General features: G+C 37.9%; 1 long non-coding RNA gene across 6 annotated transcripts in view; it reads right to left on the bottom strand.

Annotated features, from left to right (window-relative positions):
* LOC120319398 overlaps positions 1-14,553 on the bottom strand; it is a 30,952-nt gene extending 16,399 nt beyond the window's left edge. The window contains exons 1-4 of one of the 6 annotated variants that reach the window (XR_005559752.1): positions 14,465-14,553; positions 13,916-14,109; positions 13,643-13,736; positions 10,049-12,564 (exon numbers count right to left, since the gene is read on the bottom strand). This is a non-coding gene — a long non-coding RNA (uncharacterized LOC120319398). The other 5 variants (XR_005559750.1, XR_005559755.1, XR_005559753.1 and 2 more) reach the window with 5 other exon arrangements.
* Between the last annotated feature and the right edge of the window lie 562 nt (positions 14,554-15,115).

Below are 15,115 nucleotides of genomic sequence, written 5' to 3' on the forward strand. Positions count from 1 at the left end.
TCCATCTAAAAAAGGTGCCAAAACTCCGTTCTGGGCATTCTATGACAAAAACTGTATATAAAGGAAGTTAAGCAATTACAGTCTGAACACAATACTCAATGAAGCTTTAAACTGAATCAAGGTGGACAGGTCATAATCTCAGTATACCAATTTCAAAGTTATCCTTGTAAGTCACAAACCTCTAACATGGAACAGCTTGAACTTCCTTAGGATATCCAATTTTTACCACTCTAACTTTTTAACGAAAAAGTTAAACCAGCATAGGGATGACAAGCATAACTATATTCCTACTATTATTACTTTCTTCCAAAGAACATATATATTAGTTATAAAGGATATTATAATACATACTAAAATTAGGAAAGCTTTTTGGAGAAAAGTCCAAGATGTAACCACGATGTAAAAAAGATGTTGAGACTCTAGAAAGAGTACAGAGAAGAGCAACAAAGATGATTAGGGGACTGGAGGCTAAAACATATAAGGAACGGTTGCTAGAATTGGGTATGTCTAGTTTAATGAAGAGAAGGACAAAGGGGGACATGATAGCAGTATTCCAATATCTCAGGGGCTGCCACAAAGAAGCGGGAGTCAAGCTATTTTCCAAAGCACCTGAAGGCAGGACAAGAAGCAACGGGTGGAAACTAATCAAGGAGAGAAGCAGCCTAGAACTAATTAATCAGTGGAACAACCTGCCTCCAGAAGTTTTTAAAAAGAGACTGGACAGCCATTTGTCCGAAATGGTGTAGGGTTTCCTGCCTGAGCGGGGGGTTGGACTAGATGACCTCCAAAATCCCTTCCAACTTTACTACTACTACTACTACTACTACTACTACTACTACTACTACTACTACTATTATTATTATTATTAGTCATACATTGGGTCACACATATTTTGTCAAAGCCATTACTGAAGCTTTTACAAGCATGACATCATTTGATCAGGTCTTTTTTTAGGACCCATGAAAACCCATTTGGTGATATAATTTCTAGTTATTCATAAACACTTCTAAACATAAGTTTCTAGTGAACCTTTTTATAATTAAAAGGTAGAAAAGTAATAAAAATAAATGGACTTCAAACATTTATAACATTAAAAAAATAGCTTTTCATAGAGTTTGTTTGGGGCCTGGGGGGAGGAGAAAGAGTTTTGGGGAATACAGAGAAACAATATCCTAATAATATTATCAAACATTTTTGGAAGACAGACAAGAATTATATATCTCAATGAAAGCAGTTAAGAAAATAAAAATCTGGGAAATTATACTCTACTTCATTGTGTTTTGAACATTTAAATCCATTCATAGAAGCAAACAAAGAATGGATGAGCCTGCAACAAATCATAATTTGAAAATGTTCAGTTTTTATAAAGCTTGATTATTTATCTATGGTTTACTATGTCTAAACATGGAATCCTATAAGATAAAGAAGTATGGGACCATAAATAGTGGAATGAGTCGGTAATTGCAAAAACATACTGTGTAGATTTTAAAAGATGAAAAGGAACAGATACAGCAGTTAAACTTCATTTAACTTCAAAACATTCAAGAATAAGAGGGTTTTTTTTAATGTGGATATTTCCCACATCTTAAAAGCCACATCTTCAAAACATTTCACTTAAGGTTGCCTTAATATGGCAATTCAAATTAATCAGGGACATTATTCATCTTTGACATAATAGAGAAATTAAAGAAAAATAGAAATCTATATCAATATAAGAGATCCAATGTGGCATCAATAGGAGCTGATCAGCATCAGAAGTTACATAAATAAATAACTTGTTAAGGGTTAGAATTAAAGTTAGGGTTCAGCGCAAGAGAAAAAAGGTTTGCTGTCTAAAACATTATATTGGAATATATCACTATCATGTTGCTTCCCACCCTAATAATTGTTTGAGAAGGGTTCTTATAGAACAGTTAAAAAGGCTTTTCCAACTTCTTTAACATGATGATCATTGATGCCCAAGCTAATAAAAACTAGAGTATATATCAGTGGGGGCGAACCTATGGCACGCGTTCCAGAGGTGGCACTCAGAACCCTGTTGGCACACGCGCCACTGCCACCAGCAGCAGGTGCATCAGGCCACCACTGCCGCCCAGAGCAGGAGCCCCACCCAGCAAAAAGGAGGTGAAGCGGCTGACTAGCAAGCTCAAGTAGAGGTGGTAGAGCAGAGGTCACCAACCATTGTTGATTTGTGGACTGGAAGAAAACGGAGGGGGAAGCATTTTACATGCATGCATGTGTGCACGGGGCCATGAGCATGCACGTGCTGCAAATGGGGCAGGGTTAGTGCCTGCATGATACTCACTAGCCCTGCCTCATTCTTGCATGGTGCAGCACCTTGTATCTGCACCCACGGCACGGCCGTTTTTGCGCCTTGCAGCACGGTGGCCGATTTTTGCGCCCCTGGTTTTTGTGTGCCAGAGGCGGCACTCAGAGGCGCCTCCCTGCCCCCCCATGAGGGCACCACAATGCTGATTCCGGCCCTGGCACTTTGTGATAAATAAGTGGGTTTTGGGTTGCAGTTTGGGCACTCAGTCTCTAAAAGGTTCGCCATCACTGGTACATATCATGTATCTGCTATTTTAATGAATTTTATAAACAAAAAGGCATTTGGGTTTATAAAATGGATTTTTAGTTTTAAGTCTTTCTTCCTCACCAATGCTGTGTATAACAAACAGTTTTATCTAGCTTTCAGACTCCCAAAAATTTACTATTCAATTCTATGTAGCATTTTTTGGAAGGCTATTGTTGGAAACTGGAAGCAATAAAACTCAGTCCCAGGTCTATTTGCATCTATTTAAATTCGGATCCAACTGGAGTCATATTAATTCCCTACGCATCTAGATTAAGTTCTTCCTATTATAATGGTGATCATTTCTTCAATAATGCTGTAACCAGATTAAGAATTCTGTAAAAAGTTTGGATAGTTTAATTAATACACACTGATATTTCTTTTATTATTTTATGTTATATAATGATCACTTTTTCCCAAAGCTACAGCATTGGGCTGAATAATATTGAGCAAGTGAATCAGGTTGATATTTCAGAATTAATTATGTGGGTTTTAAAATATACAGTCAAACTTTCTGCTCTATTTTTTTAAATAAACTGTCACAATGCTGTTCTCTGTATGTTCTTCAAGTTGATAAGCATGCATCTGCTCCAACCTATTTTTACCTCTTGTTTTTCTCCTTTGTTTAATAAATATTATATTTGTACAAAATTCCCCAGCTTTGCTTAAGCTATTAATGGTTATAAGATATTTGAATATGCCACTGTTCACTTTTGGAGTTTTCCCACCCCTTCTTTGTTCCCTTATGGGGTTAAGGGGGAAAGGGGTCAGTTGTGGACACAGAAACTTTAGCGTAGTTGAATAGACTAGGAAATAAAAACAACAACAACATGGAAAAAAGAATGGCAACTATTGCCCTGCTGCTGCAAGAAATCATGATGGCTGTCGGCATCTTTGCTTTTAATCTCCCTTAGCTATCAACAATGTGCTGCCATTTTAGACGAAGTCTGCATTGTCTAATGTAACTTTTTGTTTATTGATGAGAATTACTGCCTCATCCCCATTTCACAGACTTCAGTACATCAACCCGAGATCTCTTCATACAGACTTGGCGTGCATACACACAAATTTAGATTTATCTGAATCTTTTTTAATTTCTTCCGGTTGAGGAATTCTTTCCATTCAAAAAGCAGAAGTCAAAAACTCAACAGCTTATTTTTGTTAATTTTTTTTTAAAAATCATTTTTTTAATAACTCAATTTTGTTAAACTTATTTTGTTCATCTATTTTTTTACACACATACAGACATATAGACACACATACCCCAAGTAACAAGGTAGAGATTTCAATATCATGTAATTTATCTTAAGACCAAATTTTTGTGACATAACAAATACTTTAATGAATGTTCTTCATTTCCTCATTTCCAATGTTATTTAATTTTGAATGAAAAAGCCAAATAATCCTAATATTTGTAATATTAATATCCTAATCTATACTAATATTGATAGAATATCCACTTTTTCTTTCCATTTCTATCTATAATAGAATATTAAGAATTTATTACATGAATAGCATTGTATTGAAATAACATACAGTATCAAGATTTATACTAACACAGTAAAAAGGGAATCAACAAGTCAGCCATAAGCACAAATCTGTTGCTATAAATCATCAGACACTCTTAAGGAAATCATATTCTGCTCTTAAAGCATGGTAAATAGTATTAACACTGACTTTTCTTTCAGGGTGTTCTAAGAAGGAGACTGAGATGATGCGTTTGAAGCAGTAGGATCACTTTCAAGTACTATACAAATCTTAAATATTTAATTTCTTTTTTTCTATGTTCACATCAGTGTTTCTATGGATTGGTTCATATGAAACATTAATCTATAATATGGTTTGATTTATTTTGACTTAGCATGATTCATTAATCTGCTGTAGTTTATAAGTTAAGGCTTCTTTCTTGGAATGGTTTACATCAAGCTAGCAAAATGGTAAGTAAGCACCTGTCTACCCTAGACGAGTTCAAATCACCAGGACCAGATGGACTACACCCCTAGGTTCTGAAGGAACCGGCAGATGTAATCTCAGAACCACTGAACTATATCTTTCAAAGATCCTGGAGCACTGGGGAACTACCAGAGGACTGGAAAAGAGTGATGAAGTTCCCATCTTCAAAAAAAAAAAAGGGGGGGGGGGAATGGATCCAGGAAACTACAGACCTATCAGCCTGACCTCAATACCTGGGAAGAACGAATCAACGAACACCTAGAGGCAAACAAAGTCATTACTAAAAGCCAACATGGGTTTGTAAAAAACAGATCATGCCATCTTATTGCATTCTTTGACCAGGTGACAAAATTAGTGGACCAGAGGAATGCTGTGGATATAATTTACTTGGACTTCAGTAAGGCATTTGATAAAGTAGACCACAACCTACTACTTGATAAGCTAGAAAAATGTGGATTAGATAGCATCACCACCAGATGGATTCGTAGCTGGCTAACCGGCAGTACTCAGCCTGTGGTCCTCATTGGAACTGCATCTACAGAGAGGGAAGTGTGTAGTGGGGTGCCCCAGGGCTCAGTGCTCTTCAACATCTTCATCAGTTATTTGGATGAGGGGATAGATGGGAACTCATCAGATATGCAGACAACACCAAGCTGTCAGGAATAGCCAACACTCCAGAAGATAGGCTTAAGATACAGAAGGATCTTGACAGATTTGAACACTGGGCACTATCTAACAAAATGAAATTCAGTGGTGAAGTAAGGTTCTACATTTAGGCAACAAAAACCAAATGCACAGGTACAGTATAGGTAGTACCTTGCTCAATAGTAGTAACTGTGAGAGGGATCTCGGAGTCCTAGTGGACAATCACTTAAATATGAGCCAGCAGTGGGCTGCAGCTGCAAAAGAGCCAACACAATGCTAGGCTGCATTAACAGAAGGATACCACTTTACAATGCCTTGGTAAGGTCACACTTGGAATACTGCATCCAGTTTTGGTTACCATGATGTAAAAAACATGTTGAGACGCTAGAAAGAGTACAGAGAAAAGCAACAAAGATCATTAGGGGACTGGAGGCTAAAACATAAAGAACAGTTGCTGGATTTGGGTATGTCTACTTCAGTGAAGAGAAGGACTAGGGGGGACATGATAGCAGTGTTCCAATATCTCAGGGGTTGCTACAAAGAAGTTGGAGTCAAGCTATTCTCCAAAGCACTTGAGGGCAGGACAAGAAGCAATGGATGGAAACTAACCAAAGAGAGAAGCAACCTAGAACTAAGGAGAAATTTCCTGACAGAACAATTAATCAGTGGAACAACCTGCCTCCAGAAGCGGTGAATGCTTCAACAGTGGAAGTTGTTAAGAAGAGACTGGACAGCCATTTGTCTATAATGGTACAGGGTTTCCTGCCTGAGCAGTAGGTTGGACTAGAAGGCCTCCAAAGTCCCTTCCAACTCTATTATTATTATTATTAGTAGTAGTAGTATTAGTAGTAGTAGTAGTAGTAGTAGTAGTAGTAGTGGTAGTAGTATGTTCTTGAATAGTGAGGATTAGATATGTTGTTGTTAAATATTATTTCTAAAACAACATTATGAGAGCATCACCGCACCCAACCAATTTTGAATATAGTTTTTGTTCTCCTAATTCTTTCATCAAAATGATGAAATGTGCAGTGGGAATTTATGACATAAGATCCACCCCTTAAGAACTTGCACGTAACATCACAAGTGCAGAAGCAATGAAATTTGTATTATGATTCACATTTTTTTTTGCAATCTTGTCCCACGTATATGCCTGTTTTTTTCTTTATATGTTGTTTAATATTATAGGCTGCCATCAATTTAGACAAATATGACAAATATGTGTTTGAAAATATTTATTACTTTTTCATGTTACTTATTATCTTAGAACAGGGGTGTCAAACTGCTGGCCCGCGGGCCGGATGCGTCATGCCGAAACCGCGTCCACCCCATTGCCGGCAATGGAAAAAAAGTCACAATACGTCGTGACACATCATGTGATGCTGTGAGTTTGATACCCCTGCCTTAGAATATTAGCCATTTTAATATGGCATTCTGAAGTCAACACAGTTTCAGCCTCTTGTTTTATTTGTTGTGCTAATATTTTTCTTCATTTCTGTTTGAGTTCCTACAATTACTTTCCTATAAATGTCTTAAGTCGTTTCAGATTGTGAAGAACTTCTGATTCAATTCCAAAATGTTCTGAAGCACACAAGGGTGCAAGCATAGCCCCTATCTGCAACTGTTTAAAGCAGTTGTGTTTTTCCAGAACTGCAACAACGTGAACTTTAAAGAAGCACCAGAGAAGTTCTCCAAAACAATCCAAAACACTTCATAGCCCAATTATCTATACTGGCAGAAAATATTTTAATTATTTCTTTTATGACCTGAGTACCTTTTATATTACTTTGTAATTTGTAATTGTTCCCTATGGAGTATGTATTTTAATAGTTTACTATATTTGCCCTCATAAATTAGTTGGAGGTTGAGTATGTGATCCATTTAGTTATGACATTTACACACAACTTCTAAACTAAATATTGCTCTTTACTCTTCTGTTCTCCCATATCTACTGTGATGTCAAGTGGAATGTTTCCATCTTGCTCAGATTCTTTCATCATCCAGTGAGACTCTTGTGACTCTTTCTACCATCCAATGGTATTAAATGTAATGAAATTTCATTGTTTTAAAATATTTTTGTGTTTTAATTGTAATTTTTTTAACTCTAAAAAAACTGAGATGGGAAGATCTAGAAATTGAATAAATGAATAAAAAACAAATAAATTTAGAAAATTAGAAATTTAAAAGGATGAAAATCTCCAGAAAATGTATATGTGTGTATGTGTGTGTGTGTGTGTGTGTGTGTGTGCGCGCGCGCATGAGAATGAATGAATGAACAAATGAATGAATGAAAGAATGAATGTAGCTTTGACACTTTCCTATCACCAAGTATATGTTTCTGTTTTCTCCCCTGATTCATTCTGGCACCTTGCCTTTCATTTAGTGCTTTTTTAACAAAAATTGAAAAAAACCTAATTATAACAAAATGGAAAATTATATTAATTACAAAAGCAACGTTCTTCTACAAGATGCTGTTATTCAGTTTCTTGTATAACCGTAACAGAACAGTTTTCCTGTTACATTGCAATTACATTGACAAATTACTGATTCTCTCGACTTCTAGGCATTTCTGCTCTGTGCCACCTAATGTTCTTTGGAATTTTTAGGAAAAAAGGATGTGAATTATTCCTCATCATGTAGACAGCTACCCGAAAGATTATAAAGGCACAAAGTCTTCCCAAACTTAAGCAAAGTACCTTTTTCTTATATAGAAAATACAGCAGTTGTACATAAACTAATAAAGTCTTGCTAGATTACATGTAGAATTCCACAGTTTGAATCTTTTTAAAAGAAGTAGAATAGTAGGCTAGGCGGGAATTTGATTGGATTTTAGTTCTGCTAAACTAAATTTAGAACTAATAGAACTACTTTTAGTTTACCTACATCGAGGACAAAGCATGCACCTCATTTGCTTATTAAATGTTCCAAATACAATGGCTCTACTTTTATCTTTCTAGTCAATAACTGGCAAAGAGTAGGAAATAAATAGAAATGTACATGTGCTATATTTCAAGCATCCATAGCATATGTGTATCTATCACACTAAAACCCAGCCACTCTGCTGGCAATACCTAAAATATAAGGAGACACATATGCCCACTAACAATTATTTTCTTTTCTATCTTTCTCCACTAGCAAATAAGAAGAGAATATAATCCTGATTAGTTTGATAAAATTCTATTAAACTAGCATTATCACAATTTTAGTTGCAGTTCAATCCACCTCACTGGCTATTATTATTGAGATAAAATTAGGGGAAACTTCATATAAACCATATTCAGAAGATAGATGCCAATTGTGACGATAGTATTTTCAATGATAATAATAATGTATTTATATCTCTCTGGTAGCTACTTGCATGTAGTTATTGTTCCACAATTCCTTCCTGAATCTCCTTCCTTCCTTCCTGGGTTCTGAAATACCTTATATAGGCAACACACGGCTTATATAAATTGGATTTTATGGTTTAACTGGAAATTAAGATGGTATAAACTCTTTCACAAGATAATCTCTGTGTGTCTAAAAAGCAAAAGGATCTTTCAACTGCCTTTCACAAACATTACCATGCACTAAAATGACAGGCTGCCACTTATGCAGAGCAGGTGTGGCTTAATAGTCAAACAACTGATAGTAAATGAGCAAAATATGACTGGTCCATTTTTGAGCACCCAAACCCAAGCAATACCGACATTTTACAAAAAGTAAACTCCTACTTTTCTAGGAGCACAATTTATTATACATGCTGCTTCAAATTGAGAAGGACTTTGAATCTATGAAATACCTTGCATGGGATTAAGACTGCATTTTTCATCGATCAGCTTATGAGACTAATGTTGTTGTTATTCAGTCACTAAGTCATGTCCAACCCCCATGGTCCACAGCACGCCAAGCCCCCTCCCCCCAATCCTCCACTGTCTCCATAGTCTGCTCAAACTCATGCCTACTGCATACAGGACAGTATCTAACCAGCTCATCCTCTGCCAGCCCCTTCTCCTTTTGCGTTCAATATATGACTAATGACACTACACTGATACATTTGGTAGCTAGTAAGTGAACAACTTACACAGAAAATACTTCCAAATATTTTTGTATGTACAGGCTGAACTAGGTGAGCCTAAGTTTTTGATGTAACCTAAATAGAATATATTGCCTCAGGTTTGGTTCTTTTGGAAATAGGAAATATAGTTCAATCAGATCTGTACTTACTGGCTGCATCTCTTTGTTTTTAGGCCAACTTCAATTCTTACATGGGGATACCAGGGATTGAATTTGGGATGTTTTTGCATATAAAGCCCATGGTCTACTATTAAGATTATAGTTTATATTTTATACATCCAAAATATTAAGACTGTTGACTTTCGTCCAAAAGCCAGATAAATCTAAACGTATTACTATTACAATGTTCTCTTCCAATGCAGGTATGAGTTACAGGATGCCATCTGTGCTCACTGTCTCTCCATCCTTGAAGTCTGTCTGCAAGAAAAACCATCAGTATCTGCCTTTTGGCTGGAATCCAGTTTCTGATCATTATCTGTGCGGTTTGACTCACACAAAAAAGAATGTAGGAATCCATGTTGTGTGTACTCAAATAGCAGGAATGCAAGCTGCTGAGATGGCTGCATTGTAGAAATGGAGCCCAAATAGAATAAAGCAAAAAAAAAAAAAAAAAAAAGATAAGTATCTAGTTTGTTATTTTTTTCTGAGATTAATTTACTTCATTACCAACAGTCTAATATTCACATACTGTAGATGAATTATGTAACAGTTTAGCATATTAGTACCAGTTTACACAAAAACCTGGGAAACCTTGCTGATTTGTAGTGTACTGTTGTGTTGTTCTCTCAATAACTTGCATGAGCAGATCAAAACATACAGATCAAGCATTTGGAAAGTGATGTTTATTTCAATTATTTATGACAATTTATCATAATGTACAGTAATGGTACTTGTTGCATAGCGAAGCCTCTGTAATAAGAACCCTCAGTAGAGCATTCTTCCTACTGCTTCTCTTACATTAGACATAACCGTTAATATTTTATGACTTCTTACTGTAAGAGGAGTACATACTGCTACATTTTTACATATAAGTTTATACATTCACTCACATGTGTACTGCCAGGAATACAAACAATTCAATAAATTTTAAATTTCTGGTTCAAAGCAGTGAAGTTCTATATAACAATTGTTCCTCTTCAAGCACCCCAATTCCAAGTGCTGATTTCAATACTCTCAAGTAATTATATTTACTCAAATAATTATATTTAGGATAGAGATACAAGTATTTACATGCTTGGATATAATGCTTATTCTCACCATTTTTTTTTCTGTCTCCAAGGAGACTGAATTTTTGACGGATAGTAATGAACTATGTATACGGGCATTAGGGAAAGGCAAATACATAGCTAAGATTCTGGTATTACATTTTTAAAGGGATTCAGGTAAATTGAAACACATTGGAGAAGGATAACAAGATAATCAGGGGAGTAGCAAAAAGGGCTGAAGAAACTGAAATGATTAGCCTGGAGAAATATTAGAGAGGTGGGGGGGGGGAAGTGGAAAGGGAATGGAAAGAAGGGGTGAATGCACTCCTCAAACACTGATGTCATACAGAGGTGGGTCAAGACTTGTTCTCCATTGTTCCAAAATGCAGGGCATATAAAGCATTTAAGTTACAGGAAGGCAGATTTGACTGTGAAATCAATTACCTGAAGTGGCAATGGGCTCTGCTTTGCTAGATGTGTTTAAAAGAAGGTTAGGTACTCATCTTTAGGGATGCTTTTAATTTTCATTCCTGTGCTGAACAGAAGTTGGACTCAGTGAACGCTTCCAACACTACAGTTTTAAGACTGAACTCTTTTCTTGCAATTTAATGATTACACATGATTAGTAAAAATTGTTTTAAGTAAATTTAATATTTATTTAATTCAAATTGGCTTTCCTAATAAGGTTATATTGCTAACTAATTGTAAATCTTTTGCTCCTATTGCAATAACAAAACACTTTTAATGATTTTCAAAATTTACTTTAAAATGATCAGTAATTCCCACTGTAAGAGTCTACTGCGACATCTGCAATGTATATTGTTGGCATGCAGTATTCATTCTTGTGCAACATGGCGTATCAAATGTGAGATCCAACAAAACTGTTAACTAATCTAAAGTAATTTGGAAGCAATGATCAGCAGTTCATCAATTTTGCTAACCTTGACAGACGGCCAAAATTTGTGGGCGCCACTAGATCTGTTCTCTCCTGGGTCAGGAGACAAGCAAGCTCTCACCTCTGATGTCACATGGAGTTTTGAAAGCATTCAAAATCAAGAAGCATTTTGCTTTCCGAGTATCTCTAAAGCCCAGTGAAAGGTCAGTGTGCTTACTCTTTCCCTGAGCCTAGATAAGGATAAGAGCTTGCTCCTGATGTCATGATATGTTTTAGAAGAATTGCAAAACCTCAGCATGATTTCAAGAGAGAGTCTCCCCTCCCTCTCTCTAATTTATCCAGAATCTGGAGAGGCATGGAAGCTCATTCTTGATACAATACTAAATTTTAGATGGATATAGAAGCAGTGAGATGCCTTAGGACTCTATGGATGCCTATGAGCCCCAAGATGAGGTCAGAGACCCCACCTGTCTCCTGCAAGACAAAAAGATGTGTTCACTATTGGAAATTGAGTAATTTATGCAAAGATGTTTCTTGTACTTATCACTTTCTTAAAACATATGATTTTCTTTATCTCACCAGCCAGGAAAATAATTTTACTATTCATCCCACAGTAATGCTAAATCCATTTTTAACTACACTGATGCTCTATACATGTTTACAGACATATAATTCCAATTCATTTTAATTTAACTTACTTTTTAAGTGGGCTGAGGTTCAGTATATAAATGTGTTTCTGATTGTGGTGCTAGACCACTCAAGGAGAAAGCTGCCAACTTTAATTAGCATGCTTGTATTTGAAATAAAGGTTGTACAGAGCACGTATATACACACATAATTTTGTTAGTGACAGCAGTAACAACAGCAGAAGACAACATTACATTTATTTAACATTATGTTACAAGGTTTAAAATCTTTATAGAGGATTGCTTTCAAGAAATCTTACAAGCTGTCCCTTCTCCCATCTTCTAAACTGTTATATATATATATACTTTTCTGTATCCTTTGGTTTTTTAAACTTGTTCAGGTCAAATACATCTGATGTTTTAAGTTAAATCATGCCTAAAAGTGGCCAATTTTCAGAACACAGAAAATATTGCATAGGCAGTTAGATTAATCAATTTACATACCTGTGGTTTCTCAAGTTCCTGAGCCTAGTCATGTATACACTGTCTTCATTTTCTCACAGAGAGCAAAAAATAACTTCTACCAGTGTTTGTCTTTGGTTTTCACACTGCCATCTATAGTTAAATGGGAGAAATGAAATATCTGTTACATCTCCTGTAGCTAACTGTCACATCCAAAACTCTAGTCCAGAATGCATGAAAAAGTCTCAGGCATTCTCACCAATAGATGCGTTATGCCCATTAAGTTTTTATAAGGCAATCTAATACATGTGTAATCAAAAGTAAATCCCACTCACTCTCAGAAAGTTCAGCATAGGATTTCAGCTTTTAAGTATTCATTTTATTTAAATGAAATTGCATGAAAGGTAGAAAAAGTAAAATACAATCCCTGGCTTAATGTTTTATCTGCTACACCGCCTGATATAATAGTACCTAAAAGTGTAGCAAATTGCCATAATTATCTAGTAATAAATGCAGACTCCATCATAAGCATACAGTTTACATGAAATATTATTCTACAAAATATTCTACATTTTGGAAGCTAGAAAATAAAATTTAAAGGGAACAAAGATATGTTTAAGAGGACTTTCATATGTAACATAACTAGTCTCAACCAACATATGGATCAGTCTCATCAGAAATCCTGATCATTTTATATCTTTAATATTCTTACATTTTTATATGCTTTTTGCAAACAAGTCCAATGAGTCCCCTATCATAAAAGTTTTTCCTTAGCAGTGCTATTCCACTGCCATCAAACTATACTGTACTAATAAAAGTTAAGTTGGAGGATAATCCCTTAAAATCTGGACACAGGTTGGTAGCGATTATTTTATCTTAAATCGGATTCCAGTGCCCCGTTGCATTTTGCCTCTTCCACGCAGAATCTCCTCCTCCCTCAAAATCACTCCTGAATAAAAACCGTGTTTTTTTGCACATGGCAAGCAAGCCTCCCTGCTCACTCGACGCCAAGCTACTTGTCAAGGTGTCTACACGCTGCTTTCGCTCTCTTCCTTCCCCTCTACAGCTCCTCTAAGTCGAAATCGCAAAGTAACAACAAAACGCAAGGTAGTTCCGATATGCCCGCTGACGTTGCCATGAGCCACACCATACACATATTCAGTTTACAGTTGCATGCGTGTGCATTTTTACATTGTCAGCGGTTGCAAAATTAAGGGGAGGAGAAACAAACCTGATTTTCCCTCCCTCGATTCAAGCTCTCTCGCAGTCTTCCACTTCCATCCAGCCAAAGGAAGATATCAAGTTGTAAGCCGCAATCTCTGAGACTGAGAAAGACAGACTGGCACCCACGACACACACGTACCCAGAGGCATCCCGGACTCGCCGTTGGCTCTTGGATGCCGACCTCCCATCTGTTGTCCTGTTCCCTCCTCTTTTCCCCTCCCCAAATTCACGTCTGCAGCCACTACCGGCTGACAATGCAGTGGAAACGGGTGTTGCCCACCTGCGCACATGGGCTTCGGCTCTCCCTCGCGCACACAGCCTCTCTTCCTGCTGGTGCCGCAGGATGAAGTGTCTGCTGTTCTTTGCAGCTCTCTGGACGTTTCCCCCTCCCCGCCGCTTCTCTCACGCAGCCCGCTCCAAACAGCCAGGGGGAGCCTCACACTGCGGGTGCCGCTCCTTCGCCGCTTGGGATTCCTAAGGAGGGAGGGAAAACGAGCAACTCCTCTCCTACCCCAACACACGCGGCGACTCCCGCCCCAGGCGGCCTGCCAAACGCGCGCGCGTCCTTTGTGAGGCACATTCCTCCCCGCCGGCTGCCCTACGGCAGCGCCTCGGAGCTTGCAAACTCCTGGCTCATCTAGAGTATAGCCGGCTCCCTCCCTCTTTCCTCCTCCTCTTCCTCTCTCCCACTTGCTTTTTGATCACATGCCCGCATCTCAGGCGCCGCTTGCTGAGCACAAACCTCTCGCCAGCCTGCCTGCTGCCTACACACAAGCAGTCCGCCCCCTCTACCCGCCTGTACTAAGGGACGGAATACGCACGCACACACCTGCCCAAGGCATGTGAAGCACCTCACTACGCAGCCTTCTTCGCCGCCCTCTTCCTTTTCGGCCAACCTCCACTACCGCGAAAACTCGTCCAGCCCACCTGTCTGCGTTCCCTCCCAACCGCACAGCCAGCCACCCACCCAGCCCTCCCTGCAAGCTAACCACCCACCCACACAGCCTTGCAGAGCAAGAGCGAGCGAGGGAGAACGGGTGGCAGAAACGCGAATGGCACGCTGAGACCCATTCTCCCCACAGCGTCCATCACTCTGCATGCACACAAAGATCAGCACACTCTTTTCTTTCCAAAAAACTACTAACCCAAAAATCTGGACAGCCCCCATTCAGAAAGATAATGGGGGGAGGAGGTGGAGAGGAAATAGAGCATTCTTAGCTTTTAAGACACTGCTGTGGTCTCAAATTGGTCTCTATATGAGCAGAAGCAGAAGCATTTGGATTTTAAATAGTTTCACCCAACTTCCAGTGAAACTTACTTGCTTGAAAGGAAAAGCAGTTCAAATCTTTTCTAAGTCTGGCACACAAGGCTGTAAGTGCCTAGTCATCTCAGGGTATAACAATTCCATCTGGAGCCTTATTGAAGCCGATGGAATCACTTCGGAGTTATTTATGTTTATATGGTACCCTACCATGCCACC

The sequence above is a fragment of the Crotalus tigris genome, unplaced genomic scaffold (genome assembly GCF_016545835.1).
Source record: "Crotalus tigris isolate CLP2741 ecotype Arizona unplaced genomic scaffold, ASM1654583v1 scf7180000017601.7605149639:7615979, whole genome shotgun sequence".
Classification (NCBI taxonomy): domain Eukaryota; kingdom Metazoa; phylum Chordata; class Lepidosauria; order Squamata; family Viperidae; genus Crotalus; species Crotalus tigris.